Genomic DNA, 12,620 nt, shown 5'->3' on the forward strand with positions numbered 1-12,620 from the left:
GTTTTTTTTTCATGGGAAATACGTACCACGTATATACGCATATTAAATAGCTTCAATTTTTGATAAGGTGTACACTGTACAGCCTATCCCGTTCTCTCTCTTCTAGTTAAACGTGTTAATCTATTCTGTCCTATTATGAGGAGACGTTGAGTACACTAGCCTGGGGTAGGAGAATGTACTGCACCACCTCTATATACGGGATTCGACCACCTTTGGTTTTGCGAAAATTATAATGAGGAAATGTTAAGTCTTTTCTCTTACAGAGCTTTCTACATCAGGATGGGAAAAATTGCGTGCTAGTAATTACAAATGCAACAATGAGTTAATACCTTGACTACTATAAGTTCCTCGTTGGGAGAGCGGGTTCCGTTCTCAGCTAGCACTCTGCTGGCCGCGAGTTCGAATCTCCGAGCGGCCAATGAAGAATAAGAGGAATTTATTTCTGGTGACAGAAATTCATTTCTCGCTATAATGTGGTTTGGATTCCACAATAAGCTCTTAGCCACGTAAAATAAATCTAATCCTTCGGGCCAACCTTAGGAGAGCTGTTAATCAGCTAAGTGGTCTTAAACTAAGGTATACTTACTTACGCCTCAATATATCTTTCACAGATTGATCTTCAGATATGCTGATATCACAACATATATTGATCCAAGATAAAAGCAGATTTAATGACTTTAGCATAATAATGTCTCATCAATTTTAAATACTTTTATTTGATAAATACTTACATAGTTACATTAGGTATGCCTTCAAACATTTAGCAATATATGAAATTCACTGTGGTCAGCTTAACGCTTGCATCATTGAAATCCGTACCAGGTCGTTTAGTTCGATATAAAAAAAAAATTTTTGTTTTCGATTATTACTACGTTCAAAGAGGCTGACAGACGCATAGCAAGACATACATACAAAATCATTCTCTGTGGTGCATCACTATATTGTGATCGGAGATAATTAGTAAAAAGCCGCAATAATGTAAATGGGAGACTGTATTTTGTCCTTTTTGTATTTTGGAAAAATACAGTCTCTCATTTACATTATTGTGGTTTTTTACTCACAAAAACATCACGAATAAATGAAAAGAGCCAAATACCCCTTGAAGTCGACAATTTTCTAAAAAAATATTCTTGGCAGCAAAGGTGAATGTTTCCCAGCAAATCTATCACTCAAAAATCCTCTGCAATGCACAGGTCGCAGTAAGACATCCCTCAATATCTCTCTCTCTCTCTTTCAGACCGAACTCATTCAGGAAGCGATTCACTACAGCACACCCTCTGAAACTTTTTAACAACCTTTAAATCTGCAATGAAACGTTTCCTCTTAACCGCCCATTGAAATTCGCCTCCCGGAGACACACTGAAAGCGATTCCGAATACCGGGGAATGGGATCGGATCCTTCGTGGCTGAAAGGTCGCGTGTTGCATACTTCGGCCTTTGTTTCTTTCGAAATGCGGCGGTGTCCAGGTATAGATCTATACCTGTGTTGATGGATGGAAGCTCGTCATTTCGTCTTTCAAGCCCTTCTCTCTGTAAGGAATTTTGCTCTTTGTAGATGAGAGAATTCAGTGCTTGTACTTTAAAGAAATTAATAAAATTGACTGAATAAATGAAAGGACAAATGAATAACTACTTTGATACATGTATCTATACTACAATCAAAGAATTTCTCTGCGTATAGTTTCTTTTCTTAGTCTGATGATTTATTCTGATGAAAATTTGATATATAAATAGAATTAATTTCGTATCTTACAATGGTGAACAATATAGCCATCAATTATTAAGAAATATGCCAAAAACGCTCGTCACTAAAGCCTGAACTAATGAATACATTGAAAATCATAATTGAGTGTCCGTATCAAAAGAGAGCATTTGCCCCTTTATTTATTCAGTCTGTTGGCGGATGGAAGTTTGCCATTTGGTCTTATGGATAATTCTCTCTATAAGGCATTTTATTCCTTGCAGGTGAGAGAATTCAGCGCTTATATTGTCAAGAAATTAATAAAATGAACTGAATAAATAAAAGGACAAATACTCTGTTTTGAAACAGACTCTCAATTATGATTTTCAATGTATTCATTAATTCAGGCTTAAGCGACGAGCGTTTTTGACATTTCTAATTATTGATTGGTGGCTAATGTTCTTCACTACTGTAAGATACGAAAATAATTCTGTTAAGATAACAGATTTTCATCAGAATAAATCATCAAACTATGAAAAGAAACTACGCAGAGAAATTCTTAGAGAGAGAGAGAGAGAGAGAGAGAGAGAGAGAGAGTGAATTAAACCAAGCTCTCATGGTTAGCACAATGAATATTTTTCAGAGGTAAAACTAATACAGTTTCGAAAAACCGCAATGTTGACAGCAAAAGCCTTGTTACTGACAATCATAATTACACAGAGCAAATGGCCATAGATAATATCCCTTAATTGCTGATGAAAGTGGCCCCCACTTAGTCTTGCTACCAGAACTTCAAGGAGTTGTTTGTAACGTAATCTAATTAAGTGAAACAATACAAATTTTACCTCTGCTGATTGGATGCCTCATTTTGAGCTCTTGGCTATTTGTAGTACAGGGAAAGTAAAATATGTCATAAACATGTCGGCAGCTTATCGGATATATGTCACAAAACAACTTGAAAACAAGACAGCAACCGCATTCGAAAAACAACCTTTGACAAATGTTGGATAATCGTATGAAGCACTGGTTAGAAATGCCATTAAGTCGTTGACTTGTATTCAACTTGTTTAGAGTAAGATGTGTCAAACATGTCGCCAACTTATCGCATTAATGTCACAAACAAGTTTAAAATGAGTCATTGATCGTAATTGGAGAAAAAACCTTTGGCAGTTTGAAATGCCATTAAGTCGTTGACTTGTCTTCAACATGTTTGTGATATGTACGTGATAAGTTACCTATACCTGGAGCCAGGTTTAAGTATTAACAGAAGGCTACTATTTACAATAAACTAATTGGCAAAGGTCAAAGACCCTTTAAAAGGTCCTAAGGCATCACACAATCGCTACATGTGTATTCTTTAGGATTACAGCCATCTCAGAGTCTAAGTTTCCCTTTTAAAAAGTCCTAAGACCCTTTTAAACGATCCACGGACCATTTAAAAGATCTTTAACCCCTTTAAAAGATCATAGGACCATTTAACAAGGTCCAAAGACAATTTAAAATGTTCCAAGGCATAACACGGTTGCCATAAATGTATTCCTTAGGATCACAACCATCTAAGAATTTAAGTTTCCCCTTTAAAAGGTCTTAAGACCATTTTTAAAGTTCATATAACATTTAAAAGGTCATATTAACCTTTTGAAAGGTCCAAAGACACTTTAAAAGGTCCTAATGCAACACACGATTGCTACAAGTGATCCTTAGGATTACAGCCATCTCAGAGTTTAATTATTCCTTTTAAAAAGTCCTACGACCATTTTAAATGATCTAAAAACCCTTTCAAAGGTCTTTAACCACTTCAAAAGGTCCTAAGACCATTTAAAAGGCCCAAAGACACCTTAAAAGGTTCCAAGGCACCACACAGTTGCCATAAATGTATTCCTTTAGATTACAGGGATCTCAAAGTCTAACTTTCCTTTTAAAGGGTAAAAGGTCCTAAGGCATCACACAGTTGTCATAAATGTATTTCTTAAGATCACAACCATCTCAGAATCTACGCTTCCCTTTAAAAGCTCCTAAGACTATTTAAAAGGTCTTTAACCCCCTTTAAAAGGTCATAAGACCCTTCTAAAAGGTCTTAAGCCCTTTGAAAGATCCTAAGGCACCGCGAGGTTGCTACAAATGTATTCCTTAGGATCACAACCATCTCATAATCTAAGCTTCCCTTTAAAAGGTCCAACGACCGAGTACTAAATAAGCTATCCTAACGTCAGCTTCTCCTCCTGAAAACCTCTCGCGTCTTATCAAAGCGACCCGCTCTTAAAATGAAGCGCTGAGGTTGGGGTCGAAAGTTTCGTCATTATTTTTTCTCTTCTCTTTCTCTCTTGGAAGAGAGAAACTTTTTCAAAAGTTCGGATACTCTTTTCATCCCTTGCCCTCGTTATCTGTATTGGAAGGATCATGGCGACAAGTCTGAGGCGGTATTAGTGTAAGCCACAAGATCACATGGGGGGAGAGAGAGAGAGAGAGAGAGAGAGAGAGAGAGAGAGAGAGAGAGAGAGAGAGAGAGAGAGAGAGAGAGAGGAAAAGCCAGTTTACCTGAGGTATTATCAAATCATCAAAGCATTATCTGAAGTCTTGCAAAAAATACAAATGTACTGTTACTCTTGCTTAATAAATAAAAGTAAGAAATATATGGAGACATCATCATTAAACATATTGGACAGAAAAACCTCTAGAAAAATCAGTGGGCTTAATGGGTGACTGAACATATGATTATCTAAGAATATAAAATAATAAATTTTTGGTTTAAAACATGCGCAAAACATTACCGTCCGCAACAACACTGCAGTAGATGCAGCGTTCTCTCGATAATTTTACGTCAAATTATTCGCAATTATATCGAGTAATCCGTCCTTTGAGGGGAGATTAGAAAATAATCCATCTAGAGACTTTCTGCATAAACGTTATTTAGCAGCACGCAAAATCTGTATCTCATCTAAATGGGAAATGTAATTATTTTTTGAGGGATTAGCCTCTTGTATCTAATATGATTATTTTTTTAAGGATTTGACTCTAGTATCTAATTTTTTTTAGGGATTCGACTCTTGTTTCTAATCAGTTATTATATCATGAAAGAGGAATGAATTTCCGTCAGGGAAGTAATGGAAAATATGACAATTCTGACAGAAGTTGGCGACTGATCTTTATTGGAAAGTCATTATGTACTGTCATCCAGAAATGAAAAATAAGTTTGTAAAAAGAGAAGTAAAAATATACGGAAATGAAACAATGATTTGTTTTAACAGTGAGACGTTTACATAGTTTATTAATCGAGTTGATAACGGAAATTGTTTATTAATTCCATAATCGAAAACTTTTTCATAATTCGGCTTCTTTTTAATCTGAGATCAGCGCATCTATGTTAAGCGTAAAAAATACATCATTTCCTTTTTTTCCAGGCTCTAAACGCTTTTACAAATGTTTCAGTTAGACAAATCATCTCTATTTTTCGTCGCTGTAAAGTGTAATCGTTGAAGCATTAGCAGTTAAAGGAAAAAACCAGACTGAAAAAGGTTTCCATCATTAAACAAAGCATGAGGCTTTTACGGTCGACGATTTCATCATATTATCAATATGAAATTTTGTGATTTAGCCACAGAACAAAACATCTTTTGTTGAATGAGAAAATTAACCTTTTTAGATCAAAGCTGGAACTGTTTAGAGACCAGTAGATACACACACACTGCAGTTCATATTAAAAAACATCTATAATAATAACAAAATCCATGTGGATCTCGTTTGTCCTCCCCCGGGTGACAATAGGGGAGACTTGACACAGCAACCCGCCCCCTGAAAACCGATCTGTCCGCACCGGGTGAGGGCGAGGTAGGTAGGGGAACGGGAGGATAGGGGAGACATCCACCCTCCTCCTACAAACCTGTTTGTCCGCCCTGGGTGGGAGCGGGGTAGGTAGGGGAGACATCCACCCTCCTCCAACAAACCTGTTTGTCCGCCCTGGGTGGGAGCGAGGTAGGTAGGGGATCGGGAGGGTATGGGAGACAGCAGCGCCGTTCCACCCGCGCGTAGCAAGCTTGTACTTAAATATTTCATTAACTTTACAACTTATTCAAGCTCCCACCAAACTTAGAAGACTATTTTCCATAATTAAATAATAAAGACAAACACATTATTTTCTATATAAATGGCAGGCAAAATTGTGAATTTATCCATCATCTCTCTCTCCGATAAAAATATTAATTCGGGAAACGATCCGCTCCAACATACCCTCTGAAACTTTCTACGCGGCAAAGTCGACGTTGAAAACAACCTTTGGATCTGCAATGAAATGTTTTCCCTTAAAAGCCCATTGAAATTCGCCTCCCGGAAAGATACTGAAAGCAATTCCGAATACCTAGGAATGGGATCGGATCCTTCATGGCTGACAGGTCGAATGGTGAATACTTTCGATTTTTATTTCTTTACGAGCATTGTAGCGTCCAGGTATGAGCCGTTCCGCTTCATGGGTTTTATTCTCATATAGCTGAGAAAATTCACTGAATACAAGAAGAGAAATAAATCAAATAATAGGCTATAAATAAACAGAACAGTAATCTCTCTGTTGCTACATATTCTCAGCTTTGATTGTCAATCTATAATACACATCAATTTTGTTTCAATGATACTTTCTCTGAGATATTCCGTTAATGAGATTTTTCTATATTTGTAGACACTGAATGAGCTATCAAACTAATAGATGACTAATGTAAAGAACGTCCTAAAAAGAGAGAGAGAGAGAGAGAGAGAGAGAGAGAGAGAGAGAGAGAGAGAGAGAGAGAGAGAGAGAGAGAGAGAGAGAGAGAGAGGCAGGCCAGGCTTGTTTAAAAGCACAATGTCCGTAATGTTTACGAAGGGAATGCATATTCAAGAATTCCTAAACAGTTATACTCAACTTGTCAATGCGTAAATATTTGACACTGAAAATTACTTTACTGAGAGACTTAGAAGAGTAACAGTATTGTAAATATGCCTTCATCCTACCCAGAGCTTAATTATTTCTGTCGTAATGACATAAATGCATTGCTTCTACTCTGAAATGAATAAATCTAAGTCGAACCGACGAATTATCACAATGGAAAACTGATAACTGAATAACCTTACCAAAGCATAACTACTATCAAGCATTATTATGCTTACTTAAGAACTAAAAGTTCCAAGTTCTCAGTCACACAACAAACTCTCATTTTTTTTCAGTCCTCTGCTTTGGACATTATCTTCAGAGCCTTTTTATGTGAGGCACTCAAGCACTAAAAGTTCCAAGTTCTGAGTCACCCAAGAAACTTTTATTTTTGCTCAGTCTTCTGCTTTGGGACAATGTCTTCAGAGCCTTTTTAGAGAGTTACTGAAGCATAAAAAGTTCCAAATTCTGAGTCACACAAGAAACTTTATTTTTGCTTAGTCCTCTGCTTTGGGACAATATCCTCTGAGCCTTTTTACACGAGTTACTCAAGCACTAGAAGTTCCAAGTTCTGAGTCACACAACAAACTCATTTTTTGCTTAGTCCTCTGCTTTGGGACAAATCTTTCGAGTTACTCAAGCACTAAAGTTCCAAATTCTGTGTCACACAACAAACTTTTATTTTTGCTTAGTCCTCTGCTTTGGGACAATATCTTCAGAGCCTTTTTTCCTTTTTTATGGGTTTGGGTCACTTGATATGCACTGCTTGCCAGCGTGGCCGTGCATGGAAAATATAAATTATTCTCATGAGTCCCCTCGTTAAATCGACGGCGATCGTAAAATTGAAGGAGGAGGAGCCACTAAACTCTGAGGAGGACACCCAGCTGACACTCGAAGGACTATGAAGGACAAGGCATCACCCGTTCATGGAAGATACTTCGACCGAATAATGATGATGTCATTTGTATGCAGGCGCTGTGACGAGGAGGCCCGCGAGAGAGAGAGAGAGAGAGAGAGAGAGAGAGAGAGAGAGAGAGAGAGAGAGAGAGAGAGAGAGAGAGAGAGAGAGAGAGAATATTTGGCAATGCATTAAACAGCAACCAAGAGAGAGAGAAAGAGAGAGAGAGAGAGGGGGGGGTGATATTTGGCAATGTATTAAACAGCAACCGAGAGAGAGAGAGAGAGAGAGAGAGAGAGAGAGAGAGAGGGAGGGATATTTGGCAGTGCATTAAACAGCAACCAAGAGAGAGAGAGAGAGAGAGAGAGAGAGAGAGAGAGAGAGAGAGAGAGAGAGAGGGGGATATTTGGCAATACATTAAACAGCAACCAAGAGAGAGATTGGGGGGAGGGGGACTATTTGGCAATGCATGAAACAGCAACCAATATCTTGTCTCACGAGGCAAATTTCTCCCGGCAAGTTTTTACTGGTAAGTCTCTCGGATTGAAATAAATTTCCCAGGCCAGCTCGTTTAGCTGACGCAGAGTTATAGCACGTCTCATAGGATAGAATTTTCCTCCCCACTGAGGAAATGAGGAGGAAAATAGTACAGAATTAGGTCATAGATGTTAGTGACAACTCTTATCTTCAAGAGCAGTACAGCGAGATCAGTAATATGCGTGTCTATTTTTGTTTATTTAGTGATACTGCAAATGACATTAACCAAGATTACCGATATATGTTAATACGTGCTTAACGCCATTGTTGATATTTTGTTAATCTCTCTCTCATATCTCCTTTGAGAATCTTACTCAGAATGGGGCCAAGAGCGTAGAATTGGGCTTAAATTAATATCCTTTTCCTTAAAAAATGAATGTAATAATTTAAGCCCAAGTTTATACACTCTTGACAAGATGTTCGAAAGAGATTTAAAATAAGAAATTAAGAAATATTAGTAATCCTGGGTAATTTCATTTGTCTCGCCCTGTTTTATTCAAATGCCTGAGTTATACAACCTTAGACAGCTGTACTTCCCCTGAAAAAGATAATTCTATTGTTATGACCCATGTATGCACTCAAATGGTTATATACTCCTAAGATCAGGGACTGTTTGTAAAACAGAATGGAATTATAACTGATAAGTCCTTTTGCCCAAGCAGAGTCCATTGTCCGTCATTGTATCTAAACCTAAAGACTAAGTTACTCTCTCCTTTTCTCTGTGCCTCTCTCCTACTTCCCCACCCCACCTCTCTCTCTCTCTCTCTCTCTCTCTCTCTCTCTCTCTCTCTCTCTCTCTCTGTCACGTCATCTTCGTGAATCCTTCCGAACCAGATAACGATGGCGCAAGATGAAAAGAACATCATACTCTTTCTAAAAAGTTCTTCTTCTCTGTCGAAAGGGAGAGATAAAAATAATTGCGAAACTTTCCTACCGGGCCTCAGCAGCACCCAATTTCGGGAGGGTTCTCTGATCAGATACAGCGATTTTCCAAAGGAACTTGGAGAGAGTAAGGATTTCTTTTCCTTGTACCTAAACACTTTTAATATGCTAGTGCTGTGAGCAGTCGAAAAGCTTTGAAATATTTCCTCATTTTTTTCCTTGCGAATAGTCACGGGCAAATAGCGGTAACTTTGAACGTTAATGCTTTGCAAAAACCCTCTGGCAACATTATTATTATTATTATTATTATTATTATTATTATTAAATGAAATTGCTGCATCAGCTGCATTTAATTTGTATAGAGTGATAACATCGGAACGTTACTCGCCCGATGCAGTAGCAGAGAAAAAGCAATAATTAGAAAAAATAGAGAAGACTCTATGCAAATTAATATGCAGCTGACGCAGCAATTTCATTTAACATTACCTGTCTACAAGAGGGGTTTCTCCCGATATATTATTATTATTATTATTGGTGGTAGCAGTAGTTGTAATAGTAGTAGTAGTGTTGATATTGTTTCGTGTTTTTGTTGCTACTGTTACAGTTGTTTTTCTTGAGTTAGTTGCCATCACGCTGGGCAAATTTCTTCATGAACTCTTTCGTTAAATTTCACCACTTCTCAATTAATCCAAGAATTCGACACTTATAACTGTTAGCAACTATTTCAGCAGTATATAAAACATGTAGACTAGCTTAGAGTTGGACTCACAGATCTGTCAGATTTCTTTATAAGAGTTGACAAGCAGTAATGCAACAAAAATTCATTTACTACATGAAGAATCTGGCGTGGGGGAAATTGGAGTAACATAAGAACTTGCAATAAAAGAAACCTGTTACAAGATAGAGAAATTCTCTCTCTCTCTCTCTGTATGATTGCATTCGATTACAGCCGTTAAAGTCTTTGCGCATTCTTCAGTCACCACCTTAAAATGTAACTTTCTTGGTCAATAACTTACACCCAAATTTTACCAAAAATTTAATTTGGAACAAGCGGCCGAATCATATTAAAAAAAAAATAAAAGAATAGTTTTTTTGTCGATAAATAATCTAAGTAGATCTAAATAATTACAGATCAGAGAGCGATGTTTGAAAATGGAACTGTGACGATTAGAAGTCTGTGAAACTTAAATGTATTAGAGATGTACTGAATAATAAAAAAAAAATGCATAATTATCTCCAGAAATGCATCGGACGTCACAGCAAAGTTATAGAAAATAAAGTACAAAAAATATTTAGACTTCCATCACTGATCATTAGTCTTCAGTTCACTCCAACGTATTCGGATTAGTCTTGCAAATGCGCCAGATGGTGTTGCCTGGCGTTCGCCAAAGCCTTTGACACAGATTTTATTGCAGACGCGCCCGTTTGTTATGTAACAAATTTAGTCTCTGTTTGTCTTTTAGTTCGGAGTTGCAGTGTCGCTCTTACTTCCCTAGAGAGCGGGCGCCTGCTTTGAATAATTGATGAAAGCAGCGGAATAGTAAGACGGATTCACGGTGGAATATTTAGTTCGCGAAGATGTTTTGAGAAAATTTTGGTCGAGTTCTGTACATTGGTTCGTAAGGCTTCAAAATTAAGGGTTTTTGGTTCGTACGGCTTCAAAATGAATGTTTTAAGTATTTTTGGTAAATACAAAATAATACTGCACCTGAAACTTATACAAATCAACTAATGAAGTTGATTGTTGAAAGGTAGTAAGACGGATTCACGGTGGAATATTTAGTTCGCGAAGATGTTTTGGGAAAATTTTGGTCGAGTTCTGTACAAAGGTTCGTAAGGCTTCAAAATTAAGGGTTTTTGGTTCGTACGGCTTCAAAATGAAGGTTTTAAGTATTTTTGGTAAATACAAAATAATACTGCACCTGAAACTTATACAAATCCCTTAATGAAGTTGATTGTTGAAAGGTATCTGCCGTACGCAAATAACAGAATGTCACGAACAAGAAAACTGACGTGCAAAAGAGATTGATTTGTTTGGATACGAATGTTTTAAAAGGGTCTCATTAACTTCTTGCTAAATGAACAGGCATTACCATTATCGTTTCGTTCAAATTAAAGACAGACTAGAATACTGAGAATCATGCTAATCACTTATTGTATTGAAGCGATGAAAAAGAAGAAGTGAAAGCAAACCTTTATTTTATTTTGAGAAGAGATAAATTAATCAATTTTGGTCAAAAGTTAATCTATTTTCCAGGACTGAGAATACATATCAGACATCGTTCTGGTCGAATGATTTGTTAAAAGAAAGAAAGGTTATGAAAATAATTAAAATTCTCGCATTGTATAATAAAATACTATACTAAATTGTTTAGCACCTCATATTTTGGTCAACTTTTCATCCTTTATCTATCCCAAAAAGTAATTGAGAGATTTCTATAAAAAAATGTTACTGCATTTTCATAATGGTACATGTTTTATCAGCTAACTAAGTTGCTCAAGATTCTATATACCGCCCTCATAAAACTAAAGCCATTGTAAATGGACATACATAATTGTTTTTTAGATATATATATATATATAATATATATATATATATATATATATATGTGTGTGTGTGTGTGTGTGTGTGTGTGTGTGTGTGTGTGTGTGTGTGTGTGTGTGTGTGTGTGTGTGTGTGTGTGTGTGTGTGTGTGTGTGTGTGTGTGTGTGTGTGTGTGTGTGTGTGTGTGTGTGTGTGTGTGTGTGTAGTGCTGTCATCAACTGTCCTTTGACATTAAAATCACATTATAAAGTCGGCTTTATAAACGATTATCAAGAATGGAATGTGACGCATTTGAATACAGCCATTTATTTCTCCTACCTACAGCCTACTCTATTCTCTCCATACCTAATTTCCACTAAATATAATCCGCAGGGAAACTCGCGAGAACAAACGAACGTAGTGAAGAAAATCGGTAGAAATTGCCAAAAGATTCCCACGACCATAAACTTAAGGATATATTTGGCGGTTCATTTTACCGCAGGGACTAATATGCCTCGGATTTAGAAGCCTTCAGTGCGCTGTAAAACTTCCAATCTTATTTATCGGTCGGAATTCCTTTTTATCATTTGGGAATTCATATTACGGGATGTCGGATATAGTCGCTCGTGCGTTATTTATGTACGGGACTCGATGAGAATAGATATCTGAGTAGCAACTTTTTTTTTTTTTTTTTTTTTTTTTTTAAGGCATTCGAGAAAGTAGGGTCACGGAGCCAAAGATGGAAAACTGAAACGAGGGTAAAAGAATGAAAAATAACGTAAAGTAAATAGATTTAAACATAAATTACTATGAACAATTCACAGGCATGAAATCTCGCTGTCTATGAGCATTCATGCAGAAACTAGAGTAAATTAGTTACAGAACGAAGAAAGACGAAATATTTTCGGGGGGGGGGGGCATCGCTAAAACTTTCTACGGAAAAAGAAGTGCTGGGGACTTGTGTGACTGGCCATAATAGTTCAAGGAATAATGAACGAACAGAACGCTGTTTCATGAGCAGGTAGTAACATCTAGAATATGCATGCAGATGTATGTATGTATGTTTGCATATTCTAGAAGTTACCATTCTGGTTTGTAGTAACTCTCTTTAACGTAGGTTTGCAAACTGCACTTGAAACAGAACAACCTCGCTTCCTCTTACTCCATTCCCTCTCAGGTCAAGATTTAAAAAGTTTCAAAA

General features: G+C 37.0%; 1 protein-coding gene across 1 annotated transcript in view; it reads right to left on the reverse strand.

Moving 5' to 3' along the window:
* Positions 1-696: 696 nt before the first annotated feature.
* LOC136826333 (uncharacterized) overlaps positions 697-12,620 on the reverse strand; it is a 512,729-nt gene continuing 500,805 nt past the window's right edge. The window contains exon 12 of the mRNA XM_067083586.1: positions 697-1,530. The gene's annotated coding sequence lies outside the window, so the exon portion shown is untranslated. The remainder of the gene's footprint in view (positions 1,531-12,620) is intronic.

Source organism: Macrobrachium rosenbergii, chromosome 40 (assembly GCF_040412425.1).
Source record: "Macrobrachium rosenbergii isolate ZJJX-2024 chromosome 40, ASM4041242v1, whole genome shotgun sequence".
Taxonomy (NCBI): Eukaryota; Metazoa; Arthropoda; class Malacostraca; order Decapoda; family Palaemonidae; genus Macrobrachium; species Macrobrachium rosenbergii.